Source organism: Microtus oregoni, unplaced genomic scaffold, assembly GCF_018167655.1.
Source record: "Microtus oregoni isolate MIOR12 unplaced genomic scaffold, Mior012 000063F_ref0000156, whole genome shotgun sequence".
Classification (NCBI taxonomy): Eukaryota; Metazoa; Chordata; class Mammalia; order Rodentia; family Cricetidae; genus Microtus; species Microtus oregoni.
In genome coordinates this window covers 2,233,011-2,255,471 of record NW_024543873.1, presented here as the reverse complement: position 1 = coordinate 2,255,471, position 22,461 = coordinate 2,233,011, and positions in this window count along the sequence as shown.

Sequence of the window (22,461 nt, the reverse complement as noted above, 5' to 3'; positions counted from 1 at the left end):
TAGCTGGGAGATGTTATGTGGCCAAAGAGGGGACGGAGGCAGACGGGGGGGGGGGGGGGGGGGGGGTTCTGGATGCAAGCTGGGTGGGATAGGAAGAGAGAGGAGGTGTCAGGCAGTATAGCCCCAGCAGGATGACCAGGAAGTGTAGGAGGGATGAGGAATGTCTGTGTTCCCTGCTCCGGGCTGCTGCCGCACTCACTCACCCCAAAGATGGCTCTCCCAGTGCCCAGATCGGATCTCCGTGCTGCTTGGGTAGCTCGTAAACCTACCTGCCTTTTTCTTGAACAAACTTATTTCCATCCCAAACCTCTACCTGATACAAGCAACAATCAAAAACCCCAGATTTGTGTTCTCAACCCAGAGAACAAACATTTTTGGGAGAGGAGGCTTTGTCCTCAGAACTGCTTCCCGCTGTCATGGGGGCAATGTTCTCTTTATGGGATTCTGCAAAAGTAAAGTGATGGTTAAGTTTCAAAATTAATGTCTAGTATAGTATGTAGTCGACAGGGTTTTTTCCAAAGTTCTTATTTGGTGTTTTGGCCAAAACATCATGATTAGGTGCGCCATTTAAGCAGCTGGTACCCAGACAATTAGTCTTCCAGCAGCGCAATCAGCATGACAATGTCCTCTCAACCAGGTGGAATTGTTGCTAGGGGCCCCATCATCTTCCTGGCAACTACAAAGATGTAGTGGTAGAAAAAAATCTGTAGGAAAATCTATTGTTCATCCTGGAAAACTTAAACAGGATTTATAGATCCTTACATTCAATAAAGAATACGATATAGACAAATTAGACATGGAGAAAGTAAAATTTTTCCTAAAGTCTTTCTTTTGTTCCATACCAGATGGATCCTGATACGAGACAGAAACTCTGAATGTTCCTTTTAACAACAGGCTTGGATTTAGAGACATACAGAGCCAATTGTCCAACTCCAATATCATTTATATATGTGTGTGTGTGTGTGTATTCATTTCCTGTCATCAAAAGCCATATTTTCTCATGATGATCTTTATTTGATATTTATTTTTCCTAATATGCTGAGAATTAGTATTAGTAGGCACTGTGAAGGCTAATTTTTCTCTATTTTTTTCTTGTAAAGATATAGTAAAGAAACAGTCCTTTAAATCAATAACTTTGAGAGGCTATCCCTTTGGGAGCAGAGAAGGTAGAGGAATTCCAGATTGTAGAGGGCCCGTAGGTTGAATAATCTTATTGATAGCTCTAAGATCTGCTATGCCTTAACTAAGACCCACCTCATAAAGATGGTTGGCTAACACGGTTGCCCATCAAGCCTGTGACTGTGGGGGTGTCTCATTCAAACACCGCATCATTTTATAATCCATGCCACATAATGTAAGTTGACCATCATCTAAGTGCAGAGGTATGCATTTGCTGAATCAATTGCTACAAGCTAAATTTCCTTCCCTTGAGAAATGGCCTCTGACAGACCAAATATCATGTACTGTAGGTGCTGAAATCCACAGTAAGCTTGCAAATTTCTATTGTCTTTTTGCATGGGCAATATTGAACCAAGGTGTGGAGAAATAGTTTCACAGAGCACATGTTCTTCCTTTTACATTATCTATCTATCTATCTATCTATCTATCTATCTATCTATCTATGTTTTTTCGATACAGGGTTGGTGTATGTAACCCTGTCTTTGAACTCTTGCTGTAGACAAGGCTGGCCTCAAATTCACAGAGATTCTTTTAGCTTTGCCTCCCAAGTGCTAGGATTAAAGGATGTGTCACCACTGCCTGGCACACATTATCTTCTGATGGAGGTGGGTCTTGTATCTATCTGTTGCTTTAATTGGTTAAGGAATAAAGAAAACTGCTTGGCCTGATAAGACAGAAAATTAGGTAGGTGGAGTAGACAGAACAGAATGCTGGGAGAAAGAAGCCGAGTCAGTGAGTCGCCATGATTCTCCCACCGGACACAGACACAGGTTAAGATCTTCCCTGGTAAGACACGTCGTGGTGTTACAGGGATATTAGAATTGGGTTAGATTAATATGTAAAAGCTAGCCAGTAAGAGATTAAAACTAATGGGCCAAGCAGTGTTTAAAAGAATACAGTTTCTGTGTAATTATTTCTGGTAAAGCTAGCTGGGTGGTGGGACGCAGCCCTGCAAGCTGCTATCACAACAATCTTCCTTAACTAAAGCCATGCTGGTGATATTTTATGCTCCAAGAAGCTAACATGAAATGACTCTCTGTATTCATCATCAGATGAATGAATTCATTACATTTCCTATCATGCCTTAGAGACACAAGTGAGTGGGGAGCATATAAACAGCATAGTGCTATAGTGATAACAGCATTTCATTCCACACAGAGAACCATAACAATGAAACTAATAGGTTTCCTAAATCAGGGAAAGTCATGTTTTTTCCAGTTGTCTAGATGAAAAGGATACGGGGGTTATAGTCACCTGTGTTGGGGCATATTAACGGTCCAAGAAATGCAATTTCCTCCCACTATCCCATTTATCTATGCAATCCAACTGGTCTGGGTAAAAGTCCAATGTATCTCCAAACTCACTAGGTGATACAGAGGCAGCATCACCATGCAGATGCACAATGGGACACCTATTAAAACTCCATCCCCTGTAGGAGTGCATCAATCTCCTTTGAAGTACTGTTTGTTACAAAGTCATCAGATCCAGAAGAGGGCACCCAATGATTATTTTACACTATTTTGAAGGTCATCTCATTCATGTATATATATATATATATATATATATATATATATATATATATCTTATTAACCTTCTTTTTTCTCTCAGGATTTTTTTTTCATTTATGATCCAGATTGTATCCTGGACTGACAGACCTGATTTTAAGTGGTTTGATGAGATACAATCAACAACAGAAGCAGCATTACACAAAGAGTCCTGTAAATCTGACTCTTGTTCACAACTTCAACACAGACTGTTCTTCCCCCTTCATTGATATACTAATAGACCACTGGTAGGCTAAGGAACTCAATAGCCTCTTTCAGGGTGGCACAGGCATGTTTCCCAGTGAAATCTCAATGGAGCCAACTAGATCCCCACCACCAGGGAAATGAATAGAGAAAGTGTGCCACCACTATTAGAAGCCTAGTTTTCTAAATCAAAGATCCTTCATTTTGACTTTGATGGCTTCTTGGAGATCAGCTCAAGGGCTGAGCTTTGTTTCTTTCCCTCCTTGCTGGTGTTATGTTCTCCAGAGCAGGCGTCTTGGGAGAGGTTTTACAGACACATGTTGCCCATACCTGCCGGAGACAGGCAAGGAATTCCGTAGATAGGAACAATAGCAAACAGACCCCAAAGCCTGGGAAAGAAAAAGGTGAGGGGCAAGTTTCCTGGGAATTGAGGATTTGGAAAAATTGAATGCTATATGCATGTTCAAGACATTTGCACAGAAAACACCCTAGAAGGACCCGAGGTTTCTACCCCTGGCAGGCAGTCAGCTATGTCTAAACATGAAATGAGAGACTTGGCCAATAGATTTGAGTAAGCAGGACAAAACAATGTTCTGCTGAAGGGAGAGGGGTCTCAGATGTCAAAGGAGATATATATTGCAAATAGAATGAAGAATAAATGTCCTTTGTACTTAGTTCCTGAAGTGGAACAAAAGATGTCCCAGATTCAGGGAAGTATGTAAGTCAGAGATATTGTAAGAGATAAAGACATTACAATTGAAAAAAGTGAAGTCTAGTTTATAAGGTTTATGTAGCACATGAAGTGCCCTACCTCTCCCCTGGCCATGTGAAAATCCACTCTAAACACTCAGGAAAGAGGAAAAGATAAACGTCTTTAATAGAACACTTCTGGTTCTTCCTAATGGACAAAGAGAAACAAGCCTTCACCTGAATAATTATTTTACACTATTTTGAAGGTCATCTCATATATATATATATATCATATATATACATATATATATCTCATATATATATACATCTCATATATATATCATATATATGTACATCTCATATATATATATCATATATATACATCTCATATATATATATGAGTATATATGAGATGGAATATATTCAGAGTATATATATATATATACTCTGAATATATTCCAGTTTAAAAGGAAGCCTTAGTCTCAGAGCATTTCATATATGTTGTCACCTTTAAAGTCTCTTTCAGGTCGCACTTCAGACACTTAAACAGAGACAGGAGACCTTTTGGACAAATTAGAGAGAGATTTGCAGAGTGAAAATATTATTGAGATTACATTTTTAAAAACTTTTTAATTGATTTTTTGTAGAATTCACAATATGCATCCCAATACCATTAAATCTCCCTTCCCCTTTTGTCTCTGCCCTCTGCCCTTGCAACCTCCCTGCCCTCTAATCTCCTCATGGAAGCTGCAGTGTGACAGTGAGTCACACAGTATACCCTTTGGACCACACATCTTGACTCGTGAGTGTTCATTGCAATGAATCATTTGTCTGGTTTGAGGCCTCTGCTTTGTGCTCCACCACTGATGATGGCACCTCACTAGGACTCCTATTGGATATCCTGTCATTGTCCTGTGTTGTGGAGATCCTGCAGCTTTGGGATCTGCAGGTCTGACCGCTTTACACGCTCCTGCAGATCGTAGAGAGTGTGGATGATGGGGTGGACCAACTCAGTGGCGAGGGGTGAGGAGGAAAAGGGGAATCTTTTCCTTGTCCACTTCATCACATGGCAGATGGTGGTGCTCAGCTGTCATTTGTGACCTCAGGGCCAGCTCACCTGCACCTGGCCTGAGAAGATCAACTCTACTGTACTGCCTAGGTGACGTGCAGGGCCCACATTCCCAAATGCTGCACATAGAGAGGGGCAGGGCCAGGTGTCACAGTCTCAGGACACCAGGGCCAGCACTCCCTCCTGTAGAAGGTAGTGAGAGGGAAGGGGCAAGGGGGCATTTCTCCTTCTCTCATGTGCTACATGACAGGAGAGTAGAACCCACTCTACCACACTCATGCCCTCAGGGCTGGCTCACCCATGTTGTCCCCTCCACACCAATAGGTCTCTTGAGGACTTTGTAAGCACACCTGCTGTTCTCTTCAAATACTAGTCCCCAGGGTCATCATGCACACCTAGTACGATTATGTCCTCCTGAGAAAAGAACCAGGACCTGATTGATGACAGCCCAGGACTTACTGACTGCTGTTACCTGCCGCCACCACCTTAAAGTTGCCGTGCACAGGCATGCTATTTTGAAGGTTGTCCCTATTATTTTTGATCAAGAGGCCAGAAATACAGTCTGGATAAAAGATAGCCTCTTCAACAAATGGTGTTGGTCAAATTGGATGTCTGCATGTAGGGAAATCAAATTAGAAAACCAGTGGTCCACAGCAGTTGTAGATTGACCACTAGGTGCCTGCAGAAGTGAGGCACTTTGGGGGAACCCAGGGCCTACCTGGTGATGGGGGAGATGAAGGGCGGATCCAGCAAGGGAGGACTATCACTGAGGCTACTGCCACAGCGGATGCTGCCCCACCTGCCTGCCCTGGCTGCTTTGATATTTGATAACCAGGTTTCTCCTTGGGTACTGGATTCCATTTTACAGGGATCTGAATATTATTAAGATATTCATAATACTGGAATATTGTTTTATGCTGGTCTACTTTACTGATGAGCCGGATCTGGAGTTGGCTTATGGCTCTACACCTAAGCATGCTTAGAAAACGAACAAACATTCCTCTCCATCAGGTGTTAGGTGATCCACCTGATTTTATGACAGGGGAAGGAAGGCAAAGCAGAACAGTCAAGAAACTGAGCTATTGGTTTAATTTAACTCTCTAAGGTTCTGCAACTGCAAGACATACAGTTACAATCACACCCCGCCTACATACAGTAGAATACATTGTAACCTTGTGGTTTGACTCTATAAGCCTTGGATACTCTGTCCAGGGACTACAACTAGGGGGGGCTCTCAGTTGTAGTCCTGAGGTCATGAGCATACAGCACTAGTATTTATTTGATAAAGCTTCTTCTTATTAAAATTTATTCATGGTCACAGTGAATCTCTGAGTGATTCCAGACCCACAAATTTTTGTTCAATTTTAACATGGTAGCTTCTATTTTATTCATTATATTTTTTTATTATTACTCCTTAGATGCCTGTATGTTTGTATACATTATACACATAATATGTAATATATGCAATACTTTATTGATTATTTGGGAATTTCACGACATGCATCCCAATTCTGCTCATTTCCAAGTCGCTCTATATCCTCCCTTTACCTGTGTGGTGTTCTACCATAAAAGAAAATCAAAAAAAAAAAACCAAACCAACCAATGAACCAAACAAACAAACAAAAAGCCAACATCACTCCTCTGACTTTCCTGCCACTCCAATTACTTTAGTGGCTTTGGGAGCCCTGGTGTGTCATGCAGGAAACCTTTTTGTCCAATCAGAACCACCCAAAAACGTTCATTGTGATTAGTTATTGGTCTGATTAAAGGTCTCTGTTATCTGGACCCTCACTGAAACTCCTCTGCAATATCCCGCAGCTGCCCCAAGTCGTGGAGATCCTTCAGAACCAGTCCCTTTACAATTGCCAGCAGGTCCTAGATGGGAAGATGCTAGGGTGGGCAACTCAAAGCCCTGATTTGGTCCAGGGTGGTAGGCGACCTGGTTGGTCCTGGAACCTGGAGCTGCCCCCTCAGGTGATAAGGGGAGCCAGCTCTCCTACACCCATTCCATCAGGGTCAGCTGTTGTATGCCTGTGGTCAGGGGTGGAGCCCTGAGTGCAGAAACCAGCCCTCCACGTCTGGACCACTGGGACCAGCTTGCCTATGAGTGTCAGGGTCAGCTCCCTTGCCACAGCAAGTTTCAGGGTCAAGTTTGCCAGGGCTAGTGAAGAGCAGGCCGGGCTTAGCATGGCCCTTGGCTTTCATCATGCATGACCTTCTATGATAACAATAGACCAAAGACATCATGACAGAGCCCAGATGCAGCAGGACCACGGATCCAGACATGGCCTTCTGCATCGTCTCTGGCTCAGATGTCACCATGGCACCTGTGGCAGCTCAGGTCACTCAGATCAGTATGGCCCGAGCAGCAGCAGGGCTCTCAGACGCCAACATGGTTTGAGATAGCTAACCAGACCCTAGGTATCAGCATGACCCTTGGTGGCAACAGAAGCCATGGGCATTGACTCAGACCCTGGCTGCTGTAGGACCATGGACCCAAAGATAGCCCTGGATTGCAGCTTAGGCCTTGACATCACCAGAGCCCCAGGTGGTGACACAGGTCACTCAGATCAGTCGCTGGTAGGAACTTCACCCTGGGAAACCATCATGGCCTCAGGTGGCAGACCAGACCCCAGACAACTTCATGGCCCTTGGTGCTAACAGGAGCCATGGACATCAACTCAGACCCTGCCTGCCATAGGGACACGGACACACACACATGGCACTAAGCAGCTACGTGGACCTGTATGACACCAAGGCCCTGGGTGGCAGCAAAGGTTACTCAGATCAGCATGGCTCTGGAAGCTTGCATACCAACAAGGTCCCAGATTATAGCACAGGTACTGAGCATCCCTGTGGCCTTTGGTGAAAATACAGGACATGGACCTCCACACAGACCCTGGCTGCAGTTCTGACATGGACCCAGAATTGTCCTCGGCAGCGGGAAAACATGGAAGCCAACATGACACTAGGTGGTAGCACAGGTACACAGATTGGTATAGTTCCAGCAGCAGCATGACCCAGGGACACCAACACGGCCCCAGGTGGTAGCCAAGATGCCAGGCATATGCATGGCCTTCAGTGAAAGCAGGAGTCATGGACATCAACACAGAGAGCCTGGCCACTCTCACAGACATGGCCTTTAGCAGAATCTCAGTCCCCGATATCACAATGGCACAATGGCTGGATCTGGGTATCACCTCGACCCTGGGTGGTTAGCAGGTTGCCCACAGCAGCCTGCTCCTCACCCCCTTCACTCCTTCTGTTCTGCCTCTTTCTACAGCACATGAACCATTCTGATTCATTCTTTCCAATTTCTCCACCACACATTTGCTCATCGCAGTGACCCTCTCCTGCCCATGAATGTCTTCAGCAGGTCCAGGAAGGCCTGTGGGCAGCTTCCACCTACCTGAGCTGAGGGGCAGAAAGGGGAATGTATCCAGATGGGAGGGTAAGTGGGGAGGAACTGGGAGGAAGGAAAACCATAATCAGGTATGACAAAAATCTAATTTCTTTAAGAATAAAAAATGTATTGGTACAATCCCCCAAATAAAAGTTATCATCACCATCAATATGGTCTGTGCCACCTTCTCCTTTGCTTTCTTGTTTGCAGGATTACTTCTGACTCACTTGCTCAGAGGATCTACTAAGCCTGAATCAAGAAGGCTTATGTGACCAACTTTCTCCCAATCACCATGTATTGGGAATATTCATCTATGCAAGCAACACTCATGACTTAAAATGCTAATCTATGTAACTAGACTTTGTCATTCTGTTTAAATGGAATTTCCTGAAAAGTGTACATCCTATCCTACAAAATACCAGAAAGCATGTGGAGGTTATGTGTTTATTGTTAACATGAGTGTTCAATTTATTTTATCTTGGCAATGGGCGCATGGGTCACCAATTAGCCATTTGGCTCCTGAACGAAGGATGATGCCATTCTAGGAAGAATCTTCCTCAGTGTCCCACAGCATGATGATGTCTTCAATGGGAGGTGTTGTCTCTATCAGTACACATTTTTCCTTCCTGTCTTTCACTCTCCGTTTGGCGAACCACTCCTAAAATCAGAAGGAGACAAGATTGTTTTAGCATTGGCTTCCACCCCCAGAGCCAAGAGAGAGAAGTCACTTTAAGGCACCTAACATGGAACTTCCTACTCAGTTCACAAAAGCAAGCCCTGGCTGTGTGTCAACCTCTGCAAACAGGGCCATGATTTTTTTCTTTTTCCCTCAGTATATACACTTCAGTGGGGACTTCCACCCATGGTAAATCTGACCAGCATATTCTTTCATGTTACACAAAGTTCTCCAGCGTCAGGATGAAGAATACTATCTCTGTTTCAGCGAGATTTCCAGAATCCTGCCCTGCACAATATTAATCTCTGTGTTGTAAGTGATGTTCTTCCATACCTATCACTCCATGCCTCCTCTCAACCCTAATATAAACTATTTGGCAATGTGTTTGGCTAGCCACACACAGAATCCCAGAAAAATTAACATTAAGGGTTGTCACTATTAATTACCATCGTCCCAAGTTATGATCATTTTTTTCTTTATGCACTGTAGCACTTTTAACCATGATATTCATGACACAAAATAAAAAGACGGGGACAATTAAAGAGTTAAAGGGGCAAGGAGTATTTCCATAGGAGGCTAAGTGTGTGGCCAACTGGGGGTCCACAATTGCATCACAATGAAAACCATGTGCTATGAATGTTGTCCACCTAGAGGTGATGTCCCTTTTATGTAGAGCTGTTTCAATTAAGGTTAAAATAGAGTTAAAGTTCAGGTTGTCAAGTGCTGTAATCTCAGCACTTGTGTGGTGGAGGTAAGAGAATCCTGAATTCAAGGACAGCAAGGGTTATACAGAGAAACCCTGTGCCAAAAAACCAACATTCAAACAGGGAAAAAAGGAAATGGAATCGATTCATTTAAAAGTGCCTAGGACGAGGCTAGCTAATGCCTAAGGAAGGCTATAGATTGTCTGTCCAATTGCTTTGTTTGGATTCACTGACCTTCAGTTTTGCTTCAGGCATTTTCAAAGCTCTTGCAAGTTCTTTCCTGTGTAAAGACAACCATGGATGTTTATCATGCAGGGTTTTACATGCAATACAATGACATACATGAATTCTATGCCTTTTAAAATATCACCGTCCTCCCTCACACTTGGCATTAACATTTATTCTCAGAGGCAGTCTCACTTTTGAAATGAATTCATCTCCTGCAAAAGTTTCTAAATGATAGAGACAAATAATTTTTACAAGTATCAAAAATTAAAATAAATATCAAAGTCTCTGCTGAGCAAAGTATGCTAATTTGAAAACAGTACTAGGGGCCAGGTGGTGGTGGTACATGCCTTCAATCCCAGCACTTGGGATGCAGAGGCAGCAGATCACTGTGAGTTTGAGACCAGACTGGTCTACAGAACGTAGTTCCAAGATAGGCTCCAAAATCTACAGAAAAATCATGTCTCAAAGCCCCCCCCAACCAAAAAAGACAAAGAAAACTAAACAAAACAAAAAACAGAACAAAAAGACAGCACTAGGGTGGGGGAAAGAAAAACCAAAAGGAGTTGATGGCTAGGTACACAGTCCCTGAAAAGATGAGCAGACTACTGGTGAGGAGGTCACCCAACAAACTATAGACCCCTAGTATTTTTGAACTTGATGCTAGTAAGTTGTTTGGGCCCACAAATATCTATATTTCACAGAAATTAAAATATGACTCTGAATGAGACGTGTTGACTATGGACATTTGCTTCATGTCAGCACTACATGTTGGTACTGAGCTCGGGGCCCACACGGAGCATCCTCCTGTGCCCACCACCAAAGGAGAAGACCCCTGTGACTTGGAGAAGGACGATAAGGAATACAGGGCCTCGAAGAACAAAAGGGCACCTCACCATGAGCCAGAGGCCAGGCGTGTTGGGAAGCTCTTGGGCCAAACCACATACCTGGCAGCCAAATTTGGGTACTGGGATATTTGAAAGAATCTTTCCATTTCCCTGATCTGGCACTTTGTGAAATGGAAGTGGTTTTGATGACCCCTTTGCCTCCGACGAATCCTTGCCACACCAGCCTCTGAGGTGTTCAGTGCTTCCAGGTCAAGCTCAAAAGAAGAATCCGGGTGGCTATGGCCACCATCTGCCTCCATGGCCGCAGCTGATGTGGAGGCCACAACTCCGTCCTCACAAACTATTTCCTCTTCATAATCTTTCAGACTATAACATTTACGGTCATAATAAAACTTCTTGGCCATAACTACAACTGTGGACCTCAAGCAGAACTAGGGTCCCGGGAATGACTGACCTCGAGGTCTAGAATCTCGGCACTGCTATGGACCAAACAATGAGAGTACTGGAGAAAAGGGTGATGTCAATGCGCAGGTCTGCGCATGCTCCCCAGTTCTCCCAGGTCCTCACGCACAATGTCCAAGCTCTCGCTTGCAGGAAGGAGCTGAGGACACGCGAGCCCGTCACTCACTGCTGCCCTGTCTGACTGCACTGGCCCTTCTGCCCACTTGCTGAGGTAGGTGCTGTCTGTTTTAGCTCACAAAGGATGGGTGTGGCCCAAACGAGGTGGACCTGAGGGAGACTGATGGGGGTGTGAAAAGGTAGCATGGAGTTAAATATTGCTCCTAGGGCATGCTTCCAGAATGAGCTTTAATGCGTGTCCACATGCTGCCCGTTCCTTCTAGGTTGTAGGGATGAGATGACGGGTGGATTGTGTGGAAGTGCAAGATCATTTGGAGCATGGGACAGAGGCACACGCTTGCCTCCAGGATGCTCGAGTGAACATGAAAAAATTTCTGTGACCGTCACCCACCATTCAGCACTAGCGGCTCAGAGAATGGGTTTAGAACTAAGTGGACATGGTCACCTTTAGTGGCTGCTTGTTCAGGAGTGCCTGTTAGCACACTAAATGCTAGCCAGACATTGCTTTTCAAGTGCAACATCAAGGTTTTAGGACTGGATTTGAATAGAATTCTAGCTAATGACACTGTCGAAAAGCAAACAAACGATATGCTCCCCCAAAAGAAAAATGATCTGTTTAAGAAGTAATTACATCGCTGGGCAATAGTGAGACACACTTTACTCCAGCACTCGGGAGGCTGAGGCAGGTAGATCTCTGTGAGTTCTAGGCCAGCCTGGGCTTCAAGAGCTAGTTCCAGAACAGGCGCCAAAGCTATGGAGAATCCCTGTTTTGAAAAAAAAACAAAAAGGAAAAAAGAGTTAGGTTAAGGACATCTAGGATTCTTACACAGAGAAATTGTGTCTTGAAAAGCCAAAATAATAATAATGATAACAATTATGTCAGATTTTTTTTTACTTTCTGTTAAATTTCATGTGTAATATTTACATCAGTTCTTATCACTGAGGGTGTTGATGTGGTCCCTTACTCCTGTTGGACTGAAGGTAAATACATAAATATTCAGGCAATATTTCAAATAATATTTGTCCCATGACATATAGCATGTGACACATTTTCAACAAAAGAATAGGTATCTGAGTTATCCAAGGTTGGATGTAGGGGAGGTGCAGTACCCCTCTTCCTGACAGATTCCCTAGGGTTTTCCCTGCTCTTGGAATTTTTGGGATCAGTAGTCATATATATTTATACTATACACACAATATAGATATAAAATGAATGGCTAAATCTGTTTACAGTTATTGAATAGGGAATCATTTGAATTTTTTCCTTCTCTTTCTAAATTAACATTTTCATTTATTTTACAAACTGATCACAGTTTCCCCTCCTTTCTGTCCTCTCAACCTCTCCCCCTCCCTGACTCCCTTCTATCCCCCTTCCTTCTACCCACTGTTCCTTGGTCTCCATCCAGAAAGGGGCGGGCCTCCTGTGGACTTGAACATAGCAGGGCACATCAAATTGAGGGAGGACTAAGCTCTTCCCCCTATATAAAGGCTGGGGAAGGTAATCCAGCATGGGGAATAGGTTCCAAAAAGTCAGCTAAGCACCAGGGACAGGTCCTGATCTCATAGCTAGAAACCTTACAAACAGAGCAAGCTACACAATTGTCCCACACATGCAGAGGGCCTAGGTCGGGTCCATGCAAGCTCCCTAACTATGGGTCCAAAGCCCATGTGGTCCCACAAGCTTAGATAAGCTGTGATTTTGGTTTCTCCATCATGACCTTGTTCCACCTGGCTCATAAAATCCCTTCTCCATTCCTCAGGAGGAATCCCAGAGCTCAGTCTAGTGCCTGGCTGCAAATGTCTTTGAATCGTCTGATTTTTTCTCTAATGAATCTCTGTAAATCATTAGATTTTTGAGAGAGGTTTCTTTTGAGTAAGTGTTACGATGGTAGTCTTTAATTGACTACACCAAAATTTTGTTAAAAACACACAATGAAGGACTGGATAGAGAGATGGTTCAGTGATCAAGAGGGCTTGCTGCTCTAGTAGAGGACCAGAGTTGGGCTCCCAGAGCCAACATCAGAAACCTCACCACCACCTGTAACTCTAGCTCCAGGGCATCCGGGGAATCTGTCATGAAGAAGGGTAGTGACCCTTCCCTATTTCCCACCTTGATTAACTCAGGCACCGATTATTTTCCCGGAAAGGTGTCACATGCCTTATTCTGTGTGTTTATACAAGTTGATTACTTGACTGTGGATTTGGCAGTGTAGATGAAGAGACAGGGACCCTGAGTCTGCAGTATGCCAGTGCAGGAAGCTGGGGTCTTTCTGATGACATGGAAACATGGGATGATACTTGACATTTATACTTGGGCCTCAGAACAGTTTCCCCTTCTCACTGACTACCAAGCAATTTCTAGGAGACCTCTGGATTGTAACTTCAGAGGAAGAAGAGAGTAGATGGCAAAGAAAGAAGCAGCATAAGAAAAAGAAAATGGGATGGGCAGTGCCAGCTTTGTCTAATAGGAAGCTAAATCCCAAAGCCTGAGCTCTACATATCTTGGGACCCTGAATGAAATGCTTCATTCACAGCTTCCAAAACCATGAATGGGGATAACATCAATGGCACAGGACCGGGATACCGTCCGGGTTCATGAATTACTTGAAGAATTTTGGCATCCTTTTACTTCAGCTTCACAAACCAGTGTACCAGCAACTACAGTTTCCTTCCCCTGGGAAGCACATCCTCAAAGCTCTTGATGTCTTCCACAAAGCCTAGTAACTTGTCACCTAGATAGATTTTATATTAGCTTCCGTTTTCTGGCTTGGACCTTTTCTTTCTTGCACCTTCTTCCATTCAACAATGGTGGAGGATGGACCTATGGATTCAGCCCTGTTGCTGCATCTTATTACACCTTATGATGTTTCTCTTTGGCTTGTGATCAGGAGAGGCACTTAATATTTGCAACGGAGTTCGGCCTCATCATTTTCATGGATATAATAAAACATGTAGTAGGCCACAAAAGCAACTGTACCAAGTGTGTCAAAGAGATGACTTCCTGGCAGAGTTACTGGCAGTGCACACAGCTAGAGCGGCTAGATAGAAGGACAAGGCAGAGGAAGAGTTGAAAGTCAGCCAGTTCTGTTGCAGGAGCCCTGCTCAGGTAACACCCAAGCTTTGGGAGTCAGCCTGCAACGGGAAGTGCCCTAATGGAACACAGATCAGGTCATATGCTGTGGGACACAGAGCTCATGCAGTGTGGGTATTGGTGGATGCATGAAGCACCATGCTGAGGTCCACACGTGCACTGCAGAGTGGCAGACATCGCTCCCAATCAGAGTACCTTACCTGAATGACAGTCTCAGCACTAGGATAATACTTTCAGAGTTCTCGTCAGCATGGAAGCTGCTGACTTCTGTAGTACTGTAAATAGCCCAATGAAAGTGACTTTACCAACTCATTGTCCCTCATACTCAGCACTAATGGGATGTCTCCACCAAATCCCTCCCGTCAGAGCTCAGGGAACCCCATGGAAGAGGAGGTAGGAGGGGTGTGAGAGCCAGAGGGGATGGAAGATACCAGGATAACAAGTCCCTCTAAGTGAACTGAGCACAGCTCATAGGAACTCTCAGAGACTGTGACAGCAAGTTCATGGCCTACAGTGTCTCTGCTAGTCCTCTACATATAAACTATAGCTTTCAGTTAGTGTTTTTATGGGACTCCTGAGTATGAGAACAAATGGTATCTGACTCCTGGGCTCTTTTCCTTCTGTTAGTTTGCCTTGTCCAACTTCGATGTGAAAAACTTTTTAGCATATTTTATTTTATTTCATTAAAAAAGAAAGATAATGTACTATTGGCCAATCTGGTGAGGGTACTCTCTCAGTTCAAGTTTCCTTTTCCAAAATGACTCTAGCTTGTGTCAAGCTGACATAAAACTAGCCGGCACAACAGTCAAGACTGTAGTTTTTCTGTATTGTATCCATTTATATTACACAAGGATTTTTAAATTCTGTTTGTTTGTTTGAGAAAAGATCTCATTATGGATTGCTTTCTGACCTGGAAATTCCTACATCGACCAGCAGAGCCTCAACTATGTGGTGATATGGTTGCATTTGCTTTCTTAATGCTGGGATTATAGGTATGTGATACCATGCACAACATTGTTGACTGTTTCTTACAGAAGTATAAAATATTAGACTTGAGTTTATATATGAAAATTAGAATTACAATTAAATTCCTGATAACAGTTGGAATGACCAGAGACTAGATCCCCCTTCCGTCTTCATGAACGGCATTGTTAGTAAACGAAGGCTTTCTTCTCGCCCATGGAAGCATCAGGTCGTCGTCACAGAAAGGCAGTCCCTTCATCTAGTGATAGTAAATATATTGGAACCTGTAGCAGAAATGCTGACATCAGAAACAGACATGTCAAGAGGGGCAGATCCTACTAAGGACAAAACCACTCGACCCACATGACAATGGCAGAGGACCAAAGGACATGCTTTGCGGAGGCAAATGCTTTGTTCACCACATTCAGGCCATGGAGTCTGCACAGTTAAGTGAGAGCTGATGCATGGATGTCCATCTGAGCATGAAAGAGGACATGGAGGTGCTTTGTGGTCAGAGCCAGGATGATGGCTGGGGTCCCAATTAACTCCCAGATATTACATATCTCTGGGGATAGCTCAGTGTTCTTCTCCTGTTCTAAATCTGCAACTTTTGGTTTCCCATCACCCACTCTGGCACCCAGGATTCCAATACCTTCCACAGCCAGTGTGTTTGTGTGTGTGTGTGTGTGTGTGTGTGTGTTGTGTTGTGTTCATTTTCTTTTCTTTTTCTTTTTATGTATTTTTGAGACAGGGTTTTTATGTAGCTTTTGGTACCTGTAATGGAACTAGGTCTTGTAGAACAGACTGGCCTTGAACTCACAGAGATCATCCTGCCTCTGCCTCCTGAGTGCTGGGATTAAATGCATGTGCCACCACTGCCCGGCATTGTGTTCATTTTCTGTATGATGAACTGTTCGTGGATGACCGGAGAGACCATGAGTGTAAACCCTCTCAGGAACAGAGAGCCCTGCCATAGTAGCTATAGCAGTGGAAGATAATGGAAAGAGGAAGTGGCCAGAAGCACAGGTAACCTGGGGTCAGTCTAGAAGCCCTGGGACTTCATGCTTTCAGCTTGTGATTTCAGAACTGGGACAATATTTCATAATATTCCTAATGTTCCTAGTCCTTATGATTGTGTGATAAGCACCATGCTCATGGCCTGAGCAAGGGCTGTGCTCAGACCTTATTTCCCACTCCTTGGCTCATTTCATGCTTCTGACATCACACTTCTGAGTCTTGATATTTGTCTCCCCCTGCCTCCTGCCCCTTTCCTTACCTCCCTTCACTCCATGAGAGTTCAACCCTTTCTCCACCCTACTCCTGAACATTCTCAGCTTCCTCTCTCTCTCTCTCTCAGGATGTGTCCTGCTCCCCCTGCTCTCCCTCACAGTCCTGTCTATGCAGCCATGTCTATCACCTCAGACTCACTGGCATGTTCCTCCAATTTTACGACACAGTGCTCTTTTTTCTCACTGCTATCAATCTTGAGGCCATTGAGGAAAGAAGCCTGATATCCAGACTCTCCTGAGTTCTTTGAGACTGGGCTTGGACTCTGAACTTATGAGTTTGTGTCTTCCTGGTGCAGGTTTAGCAAAGCTCACACTCAGTCAGTTGAGCCATCCCACATAGGCTAGCACTGCCGATGTCTGTTCTGCATCCACATCCTTGTGCACACCCACCAGAAGTCTTCACAGCCTGGCCTTACTTTGTCAAAGTCTTATTAACTTTAGTCAACCAAATTCTTCCTTATTGAAAGGATTTCTGTGAATAGAGTTTCCAGACACTACTCTAACCCTCTCTTAAACTGTGAATTCCCACATTCCCAGGTTGCTATTGTTCTTAGATCTATTTCTGTTAGTTTATTTGTGTGACTGTTTGGGCTGCCTGTATGTATGTGTACTACGTTCCTTTCTAATGTCCATGGATCTCAGAAGAAGTTAGTGGATACCCTGGAAATGGGACTCTAGACAGCTGTGACCCACCGTGTTGGTAATAGTAACTGAACCTGGGTCTTCTGCAAGAGCACCAAGTACTCTTAAGCACTGCGTCATCTCTCTACTCCCAACCAGGCTTCATTGTAGTGACAGTGACATCAGTTATATCCCTAAATGCATGATATAACAGAAGAAGAAGCTAAACTTCTGTTTCTTTTCCACAGTCGGGGTCAGAGTCCTGGTCGCTCCGTGTTTAGGCCAAAGAGGACAATTCGCTACAAGCTGTGTTGACTTTGTCGCACCCTGAACCTGATCTCAGATCCTTTTCCTATTTCTCCCTGGATGACCCTCCCCCTCCGCCCCGCCCGTGAAAAGCCTCTCTTTCTACCGCTGGAGAATTCAGTCAATGTTTTCCTTTCATAGTTGTGATGTTGGAACTTCACCATCCCTGAGGTCCTAGGCCTCTCCTCTGGGACCTCAGGTACTCATACTTCCACGTGAGCCTTCACTCCTGACCTATATACTTGACATCAATCATGAATCATATTCCAGAAACCTTGCTTCAGGCAGCTTCTGTGAAGCTGGTCAGGGTGGACTTAACTCTGGAGTCCTATGACACCTGGGAAGCTGGCTCTCCGAGGATGGGTTAGAATACTAAGCTTCTTTTGATAGACACCTCCTGGGAGCAAACTTTTTCCTCTTGTAGCTTTACCTTGTGTGGGCATCAGTACCAGATTCCTTGTTCTTGGAAGCCTTTTTGGTGAAAAAGGGGTGTTTTTGTTCTATGACATTGTAGGAGAGATCTCATCTAAATGGAACCCTATTCTTGAGCCCCTACTGACACAGACATACTTTCTGGCAGGATTTGTTGAAGGCAACTTGAACATTCATTGCAGAAATTGAGATATAGAAGTCGCCACATTTTATATACCAGGTTCTGTTCTCTGATTCTGTCCCCTTTCCCCAGCTGGTCATCCTCAATCCATTTCTTTTCCGTTCTTGAACCAGTCAATGCTCCTTGTAAAGCCTTCCTTTCTCCATCTGCTCTACCCTTCCATACTATTTCCTTACCACATCAGATCCTGTGCTGTCTACACTCACTGGCCACATAGGCCATCTTTTTCTAAAGGGATTCATATTGTCTTCAGCACTAGCATGAACCACTAATGGAAGAAATCCCACTGGCCAAATACAGAGTATTTCATACCCTCAGATGGGCTTAGAAGACATTCAAATACAGCCTTAGTCCCTCACCTAATATATAGTCTACAGATTACAGAAAATCTCATATCAGCATCCAAGGAAATCTATGTAGGTTTTTTTTACAGATATTCATTGTGTGTGTGTGTGTGTGTGTGTGTGTGTGTGTGTGTAAAGGAATGCTAGTGTACCATTGGCTTTTGTGTATGTATTTATATATGATTTAACACTTAGAAGGACAAGTTTACGATCTGTCTCTCCATTTATATGTTTGTTTAGTAGCACATACATAATACATACTAGATAGTTCCTAAATGTGGCTGCAAGTACTTATTGAGTGCACCAACTCTCTTAAAGCATTTCCACTTACATTGGGTTAGAAATAAATAAGCCCTTACATAAATTAAATATTCACACATCTCACAGAAACAAGGAAAGCAAACTATATTTTTCTCAAGTACACATTTTCACTATTTCTTGCAATGAGTACTTAAGGGTAGCTAACTAGGAGGGTATTAGAAAATATTTGAACTGGAGACTGTTGGCAGTACCCAGAAAACTACTGGCTTTTTCTGAAACAACAATTGTACTTCTGGCTCCTAAAATTGGTTGTGAAGTTGCAATGAACACAAATAGGCAGCATCAAAAATGTATTTGATAAGGGATGTGGAACTTTGAAGTGGACTGTGGTGTCGTAGGTGCCAGATGAACCCAAATTCCCTGAGGTTCTCTTGAGGAAAAGCAGGTACATACAAATCAGATGAAAGTCACCTTTGCTTAGAATCATGGTTCTCAACAAATTTGACCCACTTGGGGTTGCTTCTCAGATATCCTGCATGTCAGATATTTACATTATAATTAATAACAATAACAAATTATAGTCATGAAGTAGCAACAAACAATTTTATGATTGTAGGTCACCACCGCATGGGTAACTGTATAAGGGGTTGAACCATCAGGAAGGTTGAGAACCACTGCCTTAGAATCATATAGAAAGCTGTTCTCTCTGTGCCAGGTCAGATGGACCCAGTGCCATTGCATTCAATGTCTACAACAATTCTGCCTGCAAATTCCGCAAATGAAGTCCTTGGGACATTCTGGATCATTGGCCAACATCGGCCTCTCCACAAATTTAGGTGTTCTGTGGCCTGGCATCGTTTTGTGAACACGGGGAAGTGTATCCCTACCCCTGTGCCTTCTTCTGCTCCCCAAATGTCTTGTTCTGTAAATATGACCTGATTAGTTGCCCGGGAACAACAACATATTCTCTTATATCCAAAATGTGTCAGAAACATGTATGTTTAACAAAGATGACAGGAGTTCCTTTGTGGCTTGCTCTGCTCTGTCCCCAGGTACATTAAAGGTATAAGGGCCTATGGATTTCCAAGTATCATGTGACGTCACGGGGAGAGTGTCATGAGGAACATGAGAGGCTAAAGTGCGCATTTCTGTCATTGTCTCTTGTTACTACAGTTCCTTAGCAGTGTCCTCTCTGGTTAAAGCATTCACTCCAGCAGAAATGCTCTTTAAGGAGTAACCCATTGTGAGTAACTTCAGGGAGAGCCCCAAACTGAATGGATCCAGTAGTCTCCGTACTCCCAAGAGTAGATAAATAGTAGAGACTGCTGGGAATCAGTCTCAAACCAGCAGAGCAGTCTGGAAGGGACCAGTAGAACAGCTCAGCAGGAGCAGAGACCAGGTGAGCTACCTGGAAGAGGCTTAGAGGAGCTGATCTGTCTGGAAAGACTGCAGCCTGCTGTCCAATCTGTGGACTGCACTGTGTGGCTCAGGTTTCCAGATTTGGAGAGCCATCAGTCCTACCGTGGTAGGCTTTGGTGACAAAGCTGACTTGGAGTCATTTCTCTCCTGTAAGCAACCCCTCACCCATATTCCTGTAAGGAAGTCTGATAAATGCAATTTGTTCTCCAGGTGGTCTCCGGTATTGTTGTTCCTCCTGTCTGGGGCAGGATTTCTCTCTGCAGTAGTAAATGTGTGTTGTTTTCTTAGAAAAAGTGTGTTTTGCAATAGGAGGTGAGAGCAAGATGTTGCCAGAGGCAAAAGGAGTAGGTGAAGCATCAATACAGTAGGCCAGTGTAAGTGAAAATCAGACAGTCGTCTAGGGTCTTAAGACACAAAGCTCAGGCTTTGGAGCTGGGCACCATGTGCCACCTCCCACTTTCAAGCATCTCCTTGCTTCACAGCAGCCTGCCCTTTCCACTCCTTTTATGCCCATTTTTCTGACTTTCCCCCTCTCTTCCTTCTCAAAGGTTAGAATCCAAGGATTTCCTAGCAGTGAATGAAAAGGGAAGGTGAGTGTGTCCTGTTCTGCTGATGCTCACACGATGCACATATCAGGGGCTTTTCTGTGTGAGGCATCACACTTGAAGACCTCAGCTTCTGACATTAGCAGGATTCAGACTCAGAGACTCTGCTTTTTATTTTTATGGCTCAAATCTACAAAAGAACTCATCTTTATAAATACAAACAGTACATTAAAAAGGGTAATACAACTTTAGGAAGGATAGTATTGTCTCCTAGTGGCTATTCTACCCTTTCTGCTGATAGGGTGTTTAGGAGGGAATTGATGGGATATACTTAGGTCAAGCATTCTTGCGGGAAAATGTTATGATTTATAAACCCCCTTAGTGTATGTAGGGCTCAATGTTCAGTAAGCTGAATATTCAAAAGATATTTTTGTTTGTTTTTCATGACAGCATTTCTTTGTAGTTTTTGGAGGTTGCTCCGGATCTAGCTCTTGCAGACTAGGCTGGCCTTTAATCCACAGATGTTCACCTGACTCTAACTCCCAAGTGCTGGCATTAATGGCGTGTGCCACCTGATCCTGGTAAAATTAATCTTAATGTTGATGGAAGATTTTAATCAACCATACTGTTATGGGGTCATGACTATCCCTCACTCCTTATACATAAAAATGAAGCCATGGGGGTGTTTTTCTGCAATGATTCCTTAGTAAAGATGCTTGCTGGCAAGCCTGATTGTTGTAAGGGGAGATGCTTGTTCTTCTCGGCTGCCCAGCTTGCTTAGCCCGGAAATAACCACACGGAAACTGTATTAATTAAATCACTGATAGGCACATTAACTCTAACTTCTCATTGGCTAACTCTTACATATTAATTTAACCCACTTCGATTGATCTGTGTATTACCATGAGGTCTTGGCCTACCAGCAGATTTACAGCACATCTATTTCTGGTGGCAGTTCCATGGCATTTCTCTCACTCTGCATTCTCCCTCCCAGCATTCAGTTCTGTCTTCCCTGCCTACCTAAGTACTGTCCAATCAAAATGCCAAGGGATTCTTTATTCCTTTACATATGAAAGGAGCACATAAACAGAAGGATCTCCTGCACCACAGATGACCTGAACCTGATCTCTGGAAAGTGCATGATTGAAAGAGAGAACTGATTTTCCAAAGTTGTCTTCTGACATCCAAACATGTGCTGTGACATGCACAAAATGGTAAAGGTCCATATTCACATAACAAAAAAATTCAACAATTAGAAGGAATCCTAATTTACTTAGCTACTAACTCTACAGGTATTTGACAATGATTTCGTGTTTGCAGATGTTGATTTTCACATTTATAAGTCAAAATAATTGCACTACAACTTCCTTAGGAATCTTGCTAGCTGTCCTGATATCACAGCGCTCTAGGGTTCAACAATTAAAAGGAAGAAAGGAAAAGATTGCATTTGTGTGATTAGAGTGCACAGACGACTAAATGGCAAAGAGATTTTGTTGTTCTTTCAGAGGACCAGAGTACAGTTCTCAGGATCCACCTCGGTAACCATCTATCTCTAAGTAGAGCTTCTGGATATCCAGTGCTCCCTGTAGGCATGCATAAGTACAAGCTCACCAACTAATAATGATCTTCTATTTAAAAAAGATTTTTAAAAAATCTGAAAATCACAATTTGTGATTTCTTAACCTGTAACTTCAATAAATTTAATATTAATTTTTAGATTTGTTTATTTTTCATGTGTACAAAGTTCTACCTGCATGCATGCCTTCATGCCAGAAGAAGGCACCAGATCTCATTATAGACGGTTGTGATCCACCATGTGGTTCATGGGAATTGAACTCAGGACATCTAGAAGAACAGGCAGTGCCCTTAACCTTTAAGCCATCCCCTT